Here is a 19,384-nt window from a genome sequence, read left to right on the forward strand (position 1 = left end):
CTTTTACTCACTGCACTCAAGCACAACTGCTGTCTACTGGGCCAGTACTTGTGCTTTCCACAACGAGAGAGGTTTGTTCAACTAACTGGGCCCAGAGCTCCATCAAACTAGATAGAGCTGATGGCTTTATCCAGGTAGTCTAATTAAATCCACAAGGCAGGTCAAGGGGGGGAATTCTCTCCCTCTACTCTGCTCTTGTGAGACCCTACCTGGCCCGCAACATAGGAAGGATGTGGACCCACTGGCATGAGCTCAGAGAAGGCCACAAAGATGGTCAGGGGGCTGAAACACCTCCAGGGAAACCTTAGAGGTTCCAGTACAGGACATGTAGGGATAGGACAAGTGGGAATGGCTTTAACAGAGGGGAGATTTAGATGACATATTAGAAAGAACTTCTTTCCTGTGAGGGTGGTGAGGCACTGGCACAGGTTACCCAGAGAAGCTGAGGAACTATTCTATGATTCTATAAGGTGTCAAAGCAGTGTAAGGAAATTCCTAACTCTCTTGTCATGTGAGAACTGTTGAATCTGAAACAACCAGATGCACAGTATAACTGGACTGTCTATAGGCAGCAAACTTTATAAAGAGCTGCAAAACAAGGTATTTATTCATTTGGCATCACATAAAACAAATTCAGCTATACTTTTTACCCCTGCCCCCAAACTGTGTTTCACATTTGTAGTACTAAGTGATAAACTAGTATAATAAATCTAGCCAGGCAATGAATAATTACTTTTGCAGCAAAGGAATAAATCAGGACTCAATAAGCACAGTCAGCTGCTGCTACAACAATGGGCAGACAATGTGCAAAGCTGACAAAAAAATACAAAATATTTGTTTACATTTTGCAGTGGCTTTTAATAAAATATTGTATTACTGTTAGTACCCATTTCTATACCAGCCCCTGTTCTGTAAACGGCATTGAGCTCCTCTGTAAGACTGCACACTCATCCTATAAATTACATACCACAAACCCATGCAATTTGTGAAGAAATACCACACAGTGGTAAGAACAAAGGCAATGGGACTTCAGGACTCTTGTAGCAAGGAAAGCAAAGCAGGAGAGTACCACAAACAAGACACGAGCTGGATGTGACCATAGAACCAAGACTGACAGTCCTAGGAGCTCAATCAGAGAGTAGGAGAACTCGGTATTAACAAGATGCCTGGAAAAAACAGTTGAGCCAAGACCATGTTAATGACCAGGAATGGACTGGAGAAAGTGCCTAGCCATTTACTTTGAAGCAGTCAGTCATACCTATTACCTAGCTGGGAAACACCACAACAGGAAAAAACAAAAGTAAGACAAAACCTTGTGCAAGGAAATTGAAGAGCGTGTGTCAAAGTGTTGCAAAATTCAGACCTCATATATATATATAGACCATCAGTCAGGGAAATTTAATAGTAACAGTGACAGATGATCAGGACTTGATAATGAACACTGACATCTTAGTTCAGAGAGAACACAGGGTGAAATAGCCCCAGAAGGAGTCAGGACAAAGGAGGAGTTTGCTTTGGTAGATGAGGATTGGGTTAGGGATCAGGTATGCAAACTGGACATCTATAAATCAATGGGTCCAGATGGAATGCACCCACGGGTGCTGAGGGAGCTGGCGGAGGTCATTGCTAGGCCACTCTCCATCATCTTTGGTAAGTCATGGGAAATGGGAGAGGTGCCTGAGGATTGGAGGATGGCAAATGTCACGCCAGTCTATAAGAAGGGCAAGAAGGAGGACCCGGGTAACTATAGACCAGTCAGCCTTACCTCCGTCCCTGGAAAGGTGATGGAACAACTTATTCTTGACTCCATCTCTAGGCATATCAAGGATGAGGGGGTTATTAAGAACAGCCAACATGATTTTATGAGGGGGAAGTCATGTTTGACCAACCTTATAGCCTTCTATGAGGAAGAGACTAGGTGGAGGGATGATGGTAGAGCGATAGATGTGGTTTTTCTTGATTTCAGTAAAACATTTGATACTGTCTCCCACAGCATACTCATAGATAAGCTAAGGAAGTGTGGGCTTGATGATCAGGTAGTGAGGTGGATCAAGAACTGGTTGAAAGGAAGAAGGCAGAGAGTTGTGGTCAATGGGGCAGAATCTAGCTGGAGGTCTGTGACTAGTGGAGTCCCTCAGGGGTCGGTGCTGGGACCAGTGCTGTTTAATATTTTCATCAACGACTTGGATGAGGGAACTGAGTGTACCCTCAGCAAGTTCACTGATGACACTAAACTGGGAGGAGTGGCTGACACACCAGAAGGCTGTGCTGCCATTCAGCGAGACTTGGACAGGCTGGAGAGTTGGGCAGGGAGAAACTTGATGAAATTCAACAAGGGCAAGTGTAGAGTCTTGCATCTGGGGAAGAACAACCCCATGTACCAGTACAGGTTGGGGGTTGACCTGCTGGAAAGGAGTGAAGGGGAAAGGGACCTGGGGGTCCTGGTGGATAGGAGGATGACCATGAACCAGCAATGTGCCCTTGTGGCCAAGAAGGCCAATGGCATCCTAGGGTGCATTAGAAAGGGTGTGGTTAGTAGGGCAAGAGAGGTTCTCCTCCCCCTCTACTCTGCCTTGGTGAGGCCGCATCTGGAATATTGCATCCAGTTCTGGGCCCCTCAGTTCAAGAAGGACAGGGAATTGCTTGAAAGAGTCCAGCACAGAGCCACAAAGATGATGAAGGGAGTGGAACACCTCCCTTCTGAGGAGAGGCTGAGGGAGCTGGGTCTCTTTAGCTTGGAGGAGACTGAGGAGTGACCTCATCAGTGTTTACAAATATGTAAAGGGTGGGGGTCAGGATGATGGAGCTAGGCTTTTTTCAGTGATATCCAGTGATAGGACGAGGGGCAATGGGTGTAAACTGGAGCATAGGAGGTTCCACGTTAACATCAGGAAGAGCTTCTTTACTGTAAGAGTGACAGAGCATTGGAACAGGTTGCCCAGGGAGGTTGTGGAGTCTCCTACGTTGGAGATATTCAAGGCCCGCCTGGACAAATTCCTGTGTGATGTACTCTAGGTTATCCTGCTCTTGCAGGGGGGTTGGACTAGATGATTTTTCGAGGTCCCTCCCAACCCTTGGGATTCTGTGATTCTGTGAAATTTGCACATTTTACCTTTAGCTGTAGAGGCAGAAAAAGAAGGGCTGAGAGGACAGCTTCCAGGGACTCTCCCAGCACATGGGGAGAGAAAGACTAAGTAAAAAAGAAAAACCCAAACCAAACAAAAAAACCCCACAACAACCCAGACCCAGGAATAGAGGAGACATAAAAGCACCCTGAGGTCTAAACACTGTATCAATTTGTCATGAGATCAGAGACAGCTACAAAGAAGACCAGAGAGCTGAAGTTTTATGCAGAAGGATGCTGGCAAGAATATGATAATTTGCAAAACTTGCATAAAAATATAAATGATAATTGAGTAGGGTTTTGCTATAAGCCGTACTGCACTGAAACCAGGCTATGGGAAGGACAACAATGACGAAGAAAAGCTAAATGAAAATTTACTTGATTTTCCTTGCATGTTCAGAATAGTAACTGTTGGTATTTACCTATCTGGCACACACAGACCTGCTGTAAGAAGGCAGATGTATCAAAGAACTATTTTAGGTGGTGTTGGGATGGGACTAACTAAGCTTGCAAGGGCAACACTCAAGTTTGACTGTCTTAGTTCCACCAGAACAATGAACTCCTATCTATTAGGTCAGGGCTTTGTTTTAAGCCATTCCCCAGCATGGCAGCACTATAACTCCGAGGAGACCAAGAAAACCCACCAGGCTGTCACAGCAAATGAGCATTTAAATTCTGACAATGGGCTGAGAAAGTTGGGGCTGTTCAGCCTGGAGAAGAGAAGGCTGCGTGGAGACCTCATAGCAGCCTTCCAGTATCTGAAGGGGGGCCTAGAGAGATGCCAGAGAGGAATTCTTTGTCAGGGACTGTAGTAATAGAACAAGGAGTAATGGGTATAAACAGGGGAAGTTCAGGTAAAATACAAGGAAGAAGTCCTTTACTGTGAAGGTGGTGAGGCACTGGAACAGGTTGACCAAAGAAGTGATAAATACTCCATCCCTAGCAGTGTTCAAGGCCAGGCTGGACAGAATCTTGGGCAACATGTCCCAGTGTGAGGCTCCCCTGGCCATGACAGGGTGTTGGAAATACATGATCTTAACGTCCTTTCCAGCCATAACTATACCATGATTCTTAGTGGTAGGACTTTAACCTCTTTCAGAGGATAGCATGCTCCACCCATTCTACAGCAGCAAATGGATGTACATTTGATACAGTATTAGAAAGTTTCTTCTCTATGGAAATTTTTATGTACATTTATAGCACTCAGGATTTCTTGGAAACCATTAAAACAGTTCACCTAAGTGTAATTCAGTTATGCCTACAGTCTCTCTTTCATTACTGGTGTTCTAGCAACATGGTTTAATTGCTCACTCTCCAGATTCTTTAGAAAACAATATGCTTACAATTTATTATAATCCTTATTGACAAGCAACCTGTTTAATGCAAGATTATATTCATATAAAATTTATGGGGGGGGGAGAGGGGGAATTAGTTTCTTTAGGCTCTAGAAAGAAAACTTATAAAACTATGATAATAAAACCATGGTTTTCTTTCTAGAATGGTGCAATTTGAGAGTTTAACTGATTTTCCAGGGAATTGATTGTAAGATCAGAAGTACACTATTTTTTAACTTAACCCCTCCAAAATGTTGGCTTCATATCAGGTTGAATGAATTCTAAGAAAATAGCAACTCTAATTTAAAATCTCTCTTTGAGCCCTTATAACTGTAAATTACTTAGAATTTTCAAACCTGAAATTTTCAATCTGAAGCCAATTTCAGGGCAAAAGTGATTCTTTAAGTTTGTTTATCTATTTCTCAGTCACTAACAGCCTGACTGCCTAATGTCATTCAACACAGCCTTAACACAAAGACACCTCTTTTGTGTTCAATACTCAACAGATTGAAGTATAAAATAATTTTTATTGTGTTCACTGCTATTTCTACAAGTTCTACTACAAATTAAGTGGTAATAAAGCAATACTGTTATGTATGTTTTGTTGCAGGCAGGTCTGTTTTTAAGTTCTTTTAAACGAAGTTGGAAGAGACATTCACCTTTAGTCTCACAAATATAAGAACCAACTTTTCTCCCTTTCAAAGTTACACTAACACCTGTTATTTGTGGACTGGAGGTGATTTGCGCTGGATCTAGCATGATCCCTGAGCTAAATATTTACAGTGTAGATAGCACAATGTATTCTGGAGAAAAATCTTTAGCCTCCAAAACTTGATGTATCAATGCCATCACTGGTTTAAAATTAAGTGACAGTACCATCTTAACAAGACATTTTGGACTGCAGGTGAGGCAGATAAACCCAGCAAATTCTGTGCTCTGAAGTGGGAAAAGTAGCATGCCAAGAAATACATCTGCTGAACTGTTAAAAACTTTTCACCATACACTTTTGCTGTCTCTGGCAAGATTAACAATCACACTTCTCTTAAGATATATGGAGGAAATATTTTAAACAATATAATTTATGTAACCCATGATCATTTTCAAGTGAGCTTGCTAGATGTGAAGCATTTCTTTTCCTGGCTGGATTTTTGATCTAACACTGCCAAGCAGGCAAGCACTTTTACAGATACACAAATCCTAATCTTGAACCAAACACTGTTGCTCTGGAATGCTACAACTATCACTAACAACAATCTGAGGCCATCAACAACACAGAGAAATTTCTCCTATCATAACAACCTCTGGAATTTGAACCCTCATCTGGCACTCATCTTACACTACAGCAAATAGTATTTTAAAAGTAATTTGGTTCCTCTTCAGCCAGTTTGTAAACTTTTATTGACTTCTATTTAAACATATTATTAAAGCACAAAGTAAGAACATCCTGTACCTTCTCCATGGAGGTATCATATAATTTTTAAACAGAATGATCTTAACTGGATTGGCTGTCTTTTTATTATTATTAAAAAAATTTCAGTTATTTCCCTTTTATTTTGCTCTGCCTGATTTTAGTCATAGTTCTGAAGCAATAAGGAATCTTCATTATCAGTTACTAAACTATTGTCAGCTGATCCATGTAACTCAGACTGATTCCACTGAAGAGAGAGACTAAATCACCACACTTAGACAAAAATACACTTTACAAAGACCCAGCCCAGACAATTACTCACTTTAGAAATAAGCAAACCTCAACCCAGTCATTGAATAGCTTTATTCCCTCAGGTCCAAGACTCATCAGGTCAGAGCTGATTGCCACCTGGTACTCAGTTCTTTTTGCCATGGAGTAGTAAAACTAATTAACCCATCTTTATTACTACGAGAAAATGCAGTGATTGAGGTCTTATTTATAAACTTTACAGCTATTATTAGATAATCTCTGACTTTACTAATTTTTCTCTGCTCTGAAGAGACAATACAAAGAAAACATCAAATGGAATGCCTGCTTTTACATTAAAGGAATTAAAAAATAATAAATATGGATGAGATGACGCCAAAGAGGTCAAGATGCATGAAAGCTCATTTGGAACGACATACATTTTCAATTGCAAAATTAAAATACACCATAATACAAACATTCTGTGAAACCTGACCAATGAGGTCAGAGAAGAAAACGTAGTAATACATAATTTCAATAAGACTAAAATTTATTGGTATGTTAAGTACTGGCTCAAATGAAGGCAGAACCTCAGCTCTAGCTTCAACTCTGAACTAAATTTATAGCAATATCACATGCAGGTAAGCAAATACAGGAGTAATACCTATACACCTAGGAGATACTACATATTTTATAACTAGATCATGTAAAACTGAAGGAATAATATGACACAGATTTTATTTGTTGATTTTTTTGGGAGTTTATCATCATCACCTTGCTTTAGAGATGAACCAAATACATTATAATAGCTGGGCACAGCAGAAACAGCATCTAAGGTCCCTCATCCTCTGCTGCATGAATCTCATTTATCCCCAGGAACTCCTATTCTAAATACTGCTAGGGAGTTAGACCCTTTTCTATTTCAGTGACACAGTTTTTCTAGGAACACATTACTCCATTTTAGCCTCCTTCTGTCTGTGAAAGGCTACTGCTTACTGTGCAAGACCAATGCTAAGAGTAAAACGTTCGTTAACATTAAGAATTCTGTGCAAATTCAAAGATGCACAAACAGCAAACAGCTTTCTTTCAATCAGAGCAGTTGTTTCAACATAGAAGATTTAATTTAACACAGGAGACACGCACACATTGAGGGAGGTATTTCATAGAAAAGCCATTCTGCAAACCAGTTTCAAAAGACCCCAGAACTGCCAGGTTATGGCACATCACTTGAGTTTATACAGGCTTTGTGACAGGTTGCTTAAAGTCAGTGCCAGGAGATACATGTATCTTTTCCAATTGAATTTATGGAGCTCAAAATATAAAGGCTTTGCAATGCTATATTTTACTTGCCTTTTAGTGGCTGGAAGGAGAGAAGTGCTGTTACTCCTGCTGCCAAGATTCTTCAGCTCTAAAAGTGCAGCAGCTACTTTTAGATCAGAGAGTCCTTAGATTCAACCCCCACAAAGTTTCTTCTCTATATATTATGCCTGTTTTGGAGCGTTGTAATGCTGTTAACTCTGTAATGAATATTAATATAGCCTTTGGGGAGATTTGTTCTGTCTCTACTATGCCTTGAATATTAGGAAGCACTTTTAAATCTACAGTAACAGTTTATCATATCAGAGACAAGTAATTCATTGTACCCCAGCACAATGGATGCACATACAAACCCATTCACTCAAACACCACCTTAATCACCTCTCCTGCCTTCTTCCCACAAAATATATACTCTTTTGCAAGGCATGAACTATGGTTAGCTTCTACTGCTGTAGTTTAAAAAACAAACCACACAGAACAGCAGCACTGCTTGTCTCCCACACCTCTAAAACATTTCTGAAGAATCAATTACTTCTCCCAAGGCTTCCCAAGACTGACTCAAACCCACAAACAGTTTAATGTCCAAAACCAGACATACAAAGGAATAAAGAAAAAGAATACAGCAAGCGGTCAGCTGTGAATACCTGTGACATCAAAGCTGGGGAAGCAAAGACAACCTTTAGAGGAAGTGAAATGTTTGAGAATGAACAGTAAACATATTTCTGACACAGGTGTAAGAAACACACAGAAAGATGGGTGGGGTGGGGTGTAGCATAGGAAACAGCAGAGAATGAGTCACAGAAATACCTGAAGATTGACCCAAGAAGCCTACCCTGCTACACTGCCTTTGCAAGAAAAAACAGGTTCTTGACATCACATTCAGGCTCACAAAAAAAGTGCCTGAAACTACAATGTTTCAATTGAAACCCAGCTCAGACGCGGGCCCTGCCCCACGTCCCCCCTCATCCACTCCCACTGGCTCCAGCGTTAGCTCATGCCTGTAGATGCCAGCTGATAAAAAACAGCTTCTGCCAGTTTAGCTTCCTGAAGCAACTCTTGACTGCCACTGAAGTGTCAGGGCAGGAAGGAGACAAGGTCGGAGCAACAATGAGGGGAAGTAGCCTCTTTTAGATCAGCTTGACACCTTGCACTCACATCCTGGTTACTTCCCCTAAGCAACTCAGTATTTAGCGGATGAGCTACGATAAGTGCACCTTGGTGAGAAGCAAAACCCACTTTTGTAATTTCAGCCATCCAGCTGTAATAAATGACTGCATTTTTTACTTCAGAGCAAAGCAGAGCTGTGTGCTGTGGCCATGGAGAGAAGCTGCAACTGTTAAAGCTCCAATACCATACTCCCTTGCAATGGTTGTGCTCACCTTGGGTCAGATCTTAATGAGCACCAGCTGGTAGCTATGAACTAGTTAGCTGACTTTAGCTAATTTCATTGCATAGAACACACAGCTGGTTAGAAAAAGTACTCATATCTAAGTGGAGAAGTTGCGCAGGGGTTTATATTGCTTTCTTGCTCTTTTGCTGTGATAAATCAGGCCATAAACAACAAAAGCAAACCCCACAAAACCATGTATTTTTTGGCTTTGTGAGGCATTACCAACTTAGCTGCATAAACCAACCTCATTTCAATTCAGTCCACTGACAAGGGGGTGGGTTTTTATTAGGACAGTGCCTGGGGGAACCGTGGAATTAGCAATGCCCCTGCTTTTTTCTTGTAGCACAGTAAAGATGTGGAGGAAGCAAAGTCCATGGAGAGTTAATCTAGCAGTGAGACAGAAAACTTTTAACTGCAGTGTTTTGAGTGTCCAGAAAAAGGAGAAAGCAAGTAGGGTAGGCAGAAGGCAGGTACACCAGATACAGCATGAAACGGGACACCCTATGTTAGAGGATTTTTAAGACCTGTATGAGGACACAAAGTAATTTAGCGCAAACAAATTAAATGTCAGTCTACCAGAACCTCTGCATATAGATGAGTCTTAAGAAAATACAGGCTATGGTCTGTGAAAGACTGGTTAGAGTTATTTTTTATGAACTTGGAAAGAAATCTACTCTGCAATTCTAAAGCCACTCTGCAATTCTAAACCCAAAGCAGGAAACTACACATATGGCAAATTTCCTGATGATACCTGGTCAAACTTTAAACAATATTACTCACTGCAGATTAGTACTTTTTACATTGTGTCCAGTAACTGGAATGTTCTATTGTTTCTTCTTTTTAAAGAAGGCATACCATACTCCACTACAAGAGCCACCAAAATGCATTTACTATATTAAAGATTTTCTAAAGATGTCAGACAAATGTTTTGACACAAAATTTCAGAAATATTAAGACATTTTTCTTTCTACTAGTTTAAAAGCACTACTGCTGCAGGTGTTTTTCCAAGGCAGAGAATGCTAGGACTACTTGGGACTCAAAGGAATCTGAGATCTCTTTTCACGATGCTGGCATTTCTTTCTCATTCTGGTTCCTACCACACCTGCCCATTTTCCACATCTGCATCCCTAAAAGGCTAATGATCTGGTTTGGATTTTTGATCAGCTGGAAATAGGTAACTCTTGAACTGTTTCCTCAGGTTTTCTTAAAAAAATCCCACAGTTCATAGGGCTAATTCAAATCTGTTAAACATTTGAATAGCACCTGTTAAAACATAATTTTCATTAAGTTTTCATCCACAGAGTTTGATTCTGTTTACGAGTAACTTATCAATAGGGTCAAAACCTGATAAATGAAAGCAAATATACCACTGTGCCTTGTGAAAATGTTTGCTGCCCTCCAGCCTCCAGTGGAACAGCAGTTTGCATTTCAGACTTCCCTGTATTTCATTCTTGCCCCAATGGCATCTGGATTTAGCATGAAAACTAAATGAACTATTGTCAGGTTTTGCTGTGTTGTCTTCTGCAAGCATCTTCAGTCCAATAGCTGACTGAGGATTTTTATTTCTGCATGTAAAGGCTTGGACTTCACTTATGAACAAGCGTATATGCACATGTATTTGTGTGTAAATACCTGTACCTAACATATATACCTCATCCTACTGACTAGCAGACTAAAGCTAAATATATACAACCCAAGAAAGCTGACTAATAAATTAATTTCTTCTAACACTTTGACACTTGATGAGCATCTCCAGTTAAGGATGTTCCTTCTCTCCAGACAGCAACTCTAACTGAACAGCAGAAGGATGATAGTAGACATGCAGGTTTGTCACAGAGAAAGAATCAGGTTGCATTTACTCGTACCATTTGTCATAAAATAATTGTGGCCTTTCTGACAAGACAAACCATGGACCATTTCTTGGAAAAGATTTATTTACATATATATAAAATGCTGCCTTGGAAGAAATACATATTTAATTTCATGCATATTTAAGCATACCAACTGGATGTTAATGTATCACAAAGAAAGGAAATTTTCTTCCTTGCAATGTAGTCCAAAGGAGCAGTTACTTGTGACCATGGCCTGAACATGCTGTCACATATTCACCTATGGAGTTAGGTGTTCCAGAATATGGCAGTATATATTCTCACAGTTACAAGCAGATTATGAGGGCTGTACACTTCTGTGCAGTTTTCGATGTACGAGAAAGCAAAGAGTTGATGGGGAATAACATCATGTTAACTCCAACAAGAGGGGCTAGCAGCAGACCACAACCCAGTGGCACACTGCTACAGACATCCTACAGAGTTACAGAAAGTCTCAAACGGGAAAATATTCAAACAAAAAAGCATGCATGAACAAATTAATACATTCCAGTGAGCATGGGAACTGTTTACCCAGAGAAGTTGTGGCTGCCCCATCCCTGGCAGCATTCAAGGCCAGCTGGACGGAGGTTTGAGCAACCTGGATTAGTGGTAGGTGTCTCTGCCCATGGCAGGGAGTTGGAACTAGATAATCTTTAAGGTCCCTTCCAACCCAAACCATTCTATGATTCTATGATGATGCTAATTTCCAGGTGTTTGGAAATCAGTGCTGCACTGGCAGGCCAGAACTTCATAGCTGTGGAATTCATAGCAGTGACCACTCCTGCAGAGATTTATGAACTCTGCCAGCTCTGCCCACTGACTGGAGGTTTTCCATGTGCAGAAGTCTTTTTATAACTTCTTGAACTTCGGCATTTGACATCTATTTTGAAACACTTTTGCTACTCAGGCACCTATTAGATTTACAGACTTTGCAAACAAATAGAAGTTTGTGTCACAGGACAAATTAGACTAACTAATTATACTACACTTACCAGTTACTTTTTTCTCTATTGTAGCTAACAATATTTTGAGGCCTATTGAAATGACAAGACTATTATTTTTTCTCCTGTACTGAATTGCTGAACACTGAGAAAATTGCTTGTGTCCAGTCAAAATATGTCAAATTACAGATGAGCTCTGTTACAACGTCAGTTAAAAAAAAAAAAAAATTAAATTTATTTTTGCAAACAAACCTTCTGTTTCCATCACAGCTGGAATGACCATTCCCAAAAAGTGTATTTCCATGTCTCTCAATATTAGAATAAGATGTTTTATTGCAACACAGCTGCTCAGTTGATAAATTAAAGAAATAGTCTCATCTCCAGCACAGAAGAGTCTTCCAACCAGAAGCACAGTGCTTCATGATTTATGCAAAATGGTTCAGAAATTAGAAATAAATGAATAAATAAAAATTCTATGGTTTTGGTACAGTAAATAAGAATTAAATTCAGACTGAAGAGCTGTAATTATTACAGATTAACAGCCTTTATAAGACCATAAAATTTTCTCAACTTTGCTGCATTCCCTCAATATGTAAAGAATTCTAAGTCAGTTTTTAAAAATTGACTTTTCAAAATGAAAATGTGTGCTGAGCTCTGGGGTATACCATTGAAATCAACATTTACAATGGAAAATTACCCAAAATCAGACTAAAGCATTACAGGGGGGAAAAAAAATTATTGAGATTGAGGAAGATCAAATAATCACAGAGAATGAGTATAACTATATCCAGATTTTGAAATGGCATTTTTTCTCTAAGAAGAAAACATATATTAAGATGGGATTAATTTAAAATGGGACTAATAAATCCAAGAATAAACACAGAAATTATTTTAAATGATGATGTTTACAATAGATAGTAAAAATATTTTGAAAGTGAAATGGGGTTTCCACAATGAAAGAATTATGGAAGCAATTTTTGTAGATCACTGCTTCACTTCAATGGCAGATACAATACACGCAGCAAATAATAGAGTCATTGAATGGTTTGGGTTGGAAGGGACCTTAAGATCATCTAGCTCCAACCCCCTGCCATGGGCAGGGACGCCTCACAGTAGATCATGTCACCCAAAGCTCTGTCCAGCCTAGCCTTGCTCAACCTCTTAACAGCTTTACAGAGGTAATAAAAATGTTTCCTATTTTTTCATTTGGAACAATTTAAAATAGCAAATCTTCGAGACCCACTTGTCTAATGGAGACCTAACCACAAATAAGGCCCACAGATTATTCATCTTCTAGATGGTCTATACTGACTTCTCCATTCCCAACATTTGGCTCTGTTAAATTTTGCCAGTGAGCAGCTGCTAAAGAAATCTCTACCTTGTCTTTAATACAGATAATATTTTGTTAATTGGGTTCTCTCTCATACTTTACACGTGTTTCATGGCCTCTGTTTTCCTATACTAGCACACATTACTACAACAAGCTCCCACAGAGAGTCCACCCAAGGCGTTCCCCTGACGTACTAAATAGTTGTCATTCCAGTCATCTCCTGTCAGCCAAACAAGGGCTGAAAACATTATCTGGGAGAATCATGAGAGGACAGACTCCTAGTCCTGGACATGCTAACAAAGAGCATAAATTAATTTGATACAGCTGCACAACATTGCAATTCTTATCTGCTTTTTGCTCTTTCTCATCTCTTTCCTTCCATATTTGCACACACTAAATCTTTTCTTTTTTGGTCTCAAAGTTCTGTTTCCATTTCATCTAGATGAATGTCTTGTCACTAAAGAAGTCTGGAGAACTTTAATCTGCAGTGGAAAAGTCACATCAGGATTACAACCAGGGAACGATGAATTATTCAGCCAACATATATCTACAATTTTTACTGCATGGGCAGTTTAAAAAAATGCATGAATTTCACTTCTAGGGCAGTTTTACACAACCTTTTTGAAGTGGGAGACAAAAGTTATTCCAACAAACTCTCCCACCTCCTCCTCTGTTAAATCCAGTCTGCACTGGCATGGCCAGGATTAAAGGCTAGTAATCTCCTACAGTTAGATCACGAGCATGTTGTATAGCTATAAGCAATGAAAGACAACATCACTGATCTTAAACATATATGCATGTAAGAACAGGTTTTATTTCAAAGATGACCTCTCTTAGCTGTTAATAAACTTCTATTACATATACTTTTAGGCTATGAAACCTTTATGGTTATTGCCTGCTTTCAATTTAAAACAGACTGTAATATTCTGGAGTCTGACTTTCTACTATTCATGTATGCACTATGACCAAGCATTCCCAATGTTCCTCCCATGCTTGATTCATTAAGTACATATGCAAATTTCTTGTCCAGAAAAAAAAAAAAAACCCAGCATGACAAACTTTGATGAAATTCAGTTGTAAAGCTGGAGAGTGCTTTGCAAGCTTCCATATTCAAATTCCAAAGTCATCCAGATCTGGATTTTCAAGTTCAGATTGGAATTCAGTTTTCAAGACAGGATATGAGGATTTTGAGTTCATACTTAAAAAGCTGTATCTAAAATAAATATATCTAATATCCATAAAATACATATAACTAATATCCATAGAATCAATAATTAGAACTAAATTCTCATATAGCAGAATCCAAACCAGCACTTTTATCTTCTCTTACTAGGTAGAAATCCCAATTCCATTCTAATGAACAAGAATCTGGTTTCATTCAGAAATACCAGGTATTCACTCCCTCAATAGCTAACAAGCAGTTAAATATTTCAACTTTGTTGCTGGGAAAAATGAAGAGGAATTAAGTAGGTCTGGTGGAGACAGCAGGAGATACATTTATACCAAGGATAATCTATACTACTGTGCTGAAGTGCTAATTTTAAATAGCCTCTTTGCATATTGCTAGCATGTGGCTGTTGTAAGATGGAGACCCACACAGGCTAACTTTACACATCTTTACTAAGTCCTGAAGAGTACTGCAACAGCTACTCAAGTCATGGTACTCAAGCTAGCTCACAAAGGCTTGCATAAGCCACAGTCGCAGTGGTGGCAGACGTACAGGCAAGCCTTAGCCTCTAAACTATGATAATATGGTACAACTGTGCATTCTATTCCAGTATTTCTCCTCTTCTTAAGAAATATTTAAAATGAGTGTTAAATCCATTACATCCCCCAGGCTTCTGTACAAGCTTCTCTTTTTTCCATTAAGAACCCACAAAGCAAAGCAGAAAGTTGGCTCTCTGAAAACCTTGAAGTACATTATCAAGGGGCACTGCAATTACAAGAGAGACACTGATACCCAAGGCTTTGCAATTATACTCTTACATCACCTCTCAGTCCAGCAAGGGAATACTTGATATTATGAGATGCACAGGAATACATTAAGAGTCTGCACATCCTGCTCACAGAGTAGCCATCTTTCCTTTTTCAGTATTGTCCCAAAGAACCAACAGCTTTTCTGTCAAAAGCTTTGGAAACAACACAACTGGAAACAAAAGAGGCTATTGGATACCTAAGAAAACTCCGAATTGTCTCTTTATTGCTGCTTTGACATACACAGAGATGTTCACGTTGTCACTTCTTCTGTTTGGGCTGGTGGTAGCTTTCATTAGGAGGTCCTCAAGAAAGGAGCAATGGTGTTCCTGGTTATTACACACACACATACACACACATGCACAACCAAGCCAACTTCCCTGTCAGTGTATGGGTCCCTCTTGTTCCTTGTTTCAACCTTTGCTTTCAAGCTGAAACAGATATCCTTATCTTTATTGGAATGAATCAAGGAAGAAATGAATTTATATTTGTTTTTCTTTATAAAGGAATGGAAAAAACTTGGCTTGCCTCACTTTTATTTTTAAACTTTCCCTCATATATCATTTTGGACTGATGAGATCTTCAGTTTCTATTATCTGAAAAATAAAGAAGTCTCTTTATGGTGTACCTAATGACCCATAATGCTAGAAATTCTGCTGATGAAAGAGGAAAACAAAGATAAGAAACCCTGCAATTATACTCTCCTTTCAGGTACCTGCCCCAGATATCTGACAGGTATGCAAGGTACGCACCAGGTAGTTAAGCCCATCCTTACTTTGGTCCCTCTGGAATTCAACTGTAATTTAAAACAGCTCTGCTTTTTTCAAGCTCATGCAAACAAGAGATCATTAGCACATTTACTAGACACCAAGTAGTTCATATGGTCTCAAATATTGAAAGTTACCACATTTGAAACAGTAAGGTCACACAACGGGAGCAGGTCAAGGCAACACTGGCTTCACATTTCCTACTGAAGTGCAAGGAACACTGATAACTCCTAAAGCAGCTCAGATTCTTTTCTAATTTATCAACCTAGAGCACCATAGCTGAAGAGTTAAGAGTTAAAACTGCAGGGCACTTACAGAGCTACACAATAGCACTACCAGTGCTACACCACTGTTGGGAGTTCCCCTCCAGGCACCTGCGCACCCAGATGAACCCAGGGCCAGAGCTTTCGAACCCAAGACACAAAGAGGTGTTTGCACAACTCCTAAAGTACACGGATGAGAATTGTGGACCCCAGGACACAGGCATTTGAAGAGATTAGGCAAAAAAAAAATCTTTCCTGGAGTGGTTTGACTCATTTTCTTGATATAAAGACAGTTCCATGACAGGCTTTTGACTCATTTTCTTCCTGTAAAGACAATTTTGTGACAGACTCTTGAACTTTGACATCTGAGTAAGTTCTTGCACATTATGGCTTAATGACTGAAGTAGAGAACGCATTGGTGATGCATTCTGAAACTGTTTATGGGGCAGCCTAGATTCTCTGGCAGTTCAGGGCCTGGGCATTATTCCTACCACTAATTACTTCTCCCTACAAAATATTTACATATTTTCCTCTTTAGAGCACTCAAAACCTCTCTGTTTTCTTGGAGTATCTCATGACTTCTTGCTGTGCAAAAATAATGCCTGTAGGTTCTTTACAGTGGTGTGAAGTTGTTTAAGCTATGAGCTTAAAGCAACAGCAAAATCCCTGTTCAGCTGGGGTACACATGCTTTTTCCATTTGGTTCACCTGTGGCTCCTCATGTGGTTATAAGGAGCCTTGGTAAAACACAGACACCCCACTCCCATTTTAATTCTTTTAATTTCTTTTTACTGTTCCCAACTCATCCCTCTTCACCTTGAGACACCCCTCACTGCTAAGGGCAATTTTCTTGCATTACAGCACTTTAATTCAAGAAAGATCACTTGGTCTTAAACGTTTTATTAACATAACTTTGAAAGTCAAAACCAAAATCACTTAACTAGATCTTCTGGTGCATTGTTATGGAAAGAATAACCCTACCCACCACCATGTTCCCTAATTTAACTTTTCTCTCCTTATTTAAATCAGAAAACATTACCCATATTCCCTTCCAGCCTTCGCAATGCTGCTGTGTTCCCATCCCCAGCCTCTTAGAAACTGGTCTCCTAGATCAAAAGCTTCCAGAAGATTTTAGTCTTCCAGGGCATTTATTTAACTCTCAACACCACAAAATTAGAGAGAAGAAAGAGTACTGCCTCAGAAACCCACACTGCAACACTTGCTGCAGTTAAACTGCAAGCAGTAGATTACTTTCAGTGACTCTCCTTTATGTTGCTCAAGAGAGAGCAAATTATGCCAAGTTTTTCAGTCTTGCCATTAGCTCCCTACACTGAAAGACTCCTGTTGGCAAAAAAAGAGAAGACCAAGTCCCACTTCCAGAGAAGAGGGTGAACACAGTGATTATGTTCAGCTTCTCTCCCTGCACAGTACCAGTAAGAAGGGCTGGAAGCTCTGGGGGTTAATTCAGTCAACCAGTTATGTGCTTGGGTCTCCTGGAACTGCCATGCAGAGCCCCTCCAGCTCCAGAAATGACTGATGAAGTGATAGACTTGCAGGTCATATGCATGATGAGATCATGACATCTACAGCAAGTTTCAGCTATTATGTATGTCATCAGGACTGGGAGATCCCTTTAATGAAAAACCAGCTGTGCTCCTCATGCTTGTCACAGCTAACAGAGCTATTCTTAACTGGCCAACTTCTTATACTCACTATTGCTATGTAGATCAATTTTTAAACAAAAAATTCTGTTTCACAACTAAATGCTGAAATAGTTCCTTTAAAATATGACAAATAGTAGCATAGGGTTTCTCACTGTGACAGGGACACATCAATCATCATTTTGGCATGAAAGGCTACTGCTAAGATCTGCAGTACTGATGTGAAGTAAGCATTGACGCTTCTGGGTCTCTGGCATCATCCCTTTCTTGATAACCACATTAGAGAAAATAAACTGAAGACTGCAAAACCCAACAGGTAGGTGATGGTGTTACATTTACTAATAGAAGGCACAAGGTTAAAAGATGTCAGCGTCTGACAGAGAGAAAAAATGAGGAGCTGCACCTGGGAGAGAAGGAGTGAACTACAAAGTTCTGTTTTCAGTTGTGTTACTGACTTGTATTGGACCAGCCAAGAAACATAACCAGAAATGTCTGTAAAATGATCTGAAAACACCTGCTCACAGAGGTATAATATGTTTTTGTGACACACCTGAAATACTTTGAATCAGAAGCACAGTGAGGTCAACTGAAAGCCACTGTGACAGGCAAAACGCTATTTTCTATTCATACACAAAAAAAGCTCAATTAAATGGTATTTGCCACAAACTTCATTGAGCTCTCCTATCAATTGTGAGTGCTGGGAAACTCAGTAAAAAAAACATTCCAGTAAAAATATCACTCTTCACTATAATAGGTTTGAGGTTACAGCCTTTCATACTATTCATCAACATGATTTTCATCTTCCTTCAGTGTCAGGTTTTTCCTTAATAAGACATGCACAACCCACATGCCAAAAAAGCTTTTAAAACCTAAATTTGAAACAACTAATTCCAATATGCTGCTGAATACACTTTCAGTTGGCTCTTCAATCATGGCATCATAATGTTGTTTACAGTTTATTACAGGAATCACAGAATCATTAGGGTTGGAAGGGACCTCTGGAAATCATCTAGTTCACCCCCCTGCCAAGGCAGGGCCACCTAGACCAAGTTACACAGGAACGTGTGCAGGCCAATTCTAAATGTCCCCAGAGAGGGAGACACCACAACCCATCCTGGGTAGCCTGTTCCAGTGCTCTGCCATCCTCAACCTAAAGAAATTCTTCCTCATGTTGAGGTGAAACTTCTTTCCTAGTTTATGGCCACTGCTCCTCATCCTGTCACTGGGCACCACTGAAAAGAGTCTGGCACCATTCTCCTGGCATTTGCCTTTGAAGCATTTATATGCATTAATGAGATCCCCTCTCAGTCTTCTCCAGACTAAACATGCCCAGCTCCTGCAACCTTTCCTCATAAGAAAGATGTTCCAAACCCCATATCATCCTTATGGTCCTCTGCTGGACCCTCTCCAGTAGTTCCTTGTCTGTCTTGTACTGAGGAGCCCAGAACTGGACACAATAATCCAGATGTGGCCTCACTAGGGTCAAATAGAGGAGGAGGATCACCTCCTTCAACCTGATGGCCATATTTCTCCCAATGCACCCCAGGGTACTATTGTCCCTCCTGGCTTCCAGAGCACACTGCCAGTTCACAGTCAACTTGTCATCCACTGATACTCCCAGGTCCTTCTCAGCTCAACTGCTCTCTTGTAGGTCAGTCCCCAACATGTACTGGTATTTGGGGTTCTTCCTCCCCAGCTGCAGGACCCTACACTTGCCCTTGCTGAACCTCATTAGTCTTCTCTCCATCCAATGCTCCAGCCT

At 40.1% G+C, this 19,384-nt stretch overlaps 1 protein-coding gene across 3 annotated transcripts in view; it reads right to left on the minus strand.

Annotated features, from left to right (window-relative positions):
• PPM1L (protein phosphatase, Mg2+/Mn2+ dependent 1L) overlaps window positions 1-19,384 on the minus strand; it is a 113,978-nt gene that overhangs the window by 81,024 nt on the left and 13,570 nt on the right. Inside the window, exon 1 of one of the 3 annotated variants that reach the window (XR_004079647.2) lies at window positions 8,074-8,100. The exons of the other annotated variants lie outside the window; for them this stretch is intronic. The gene's annotated coding sequence lies outside the window, so the exon portion shown is untranslated. Of the gene's footprint in view, window positions 1-8,073; window positions 8,101-19,384 lie in introns of those variants that run through there. 3 annotated transcript variants of the gene reach the window in all.

Source organism: Melopsittacus undulatus, chromosome 6 (genome assembly GCF_012275295.1).
Source record: "Melopsittacus undulatus isolate bMelUnd1 chromosome 6, bMelUnd1.mat.Z, whole genome shotgun sequence".
Classification (NCBI taxonomy): domain Eukaryota; kingdom Metazoa; phylum Chordata; class Aves; order Psittaciformes; family Psittaculidae; genus Melopsittacus; species Melopsittacus undulatus.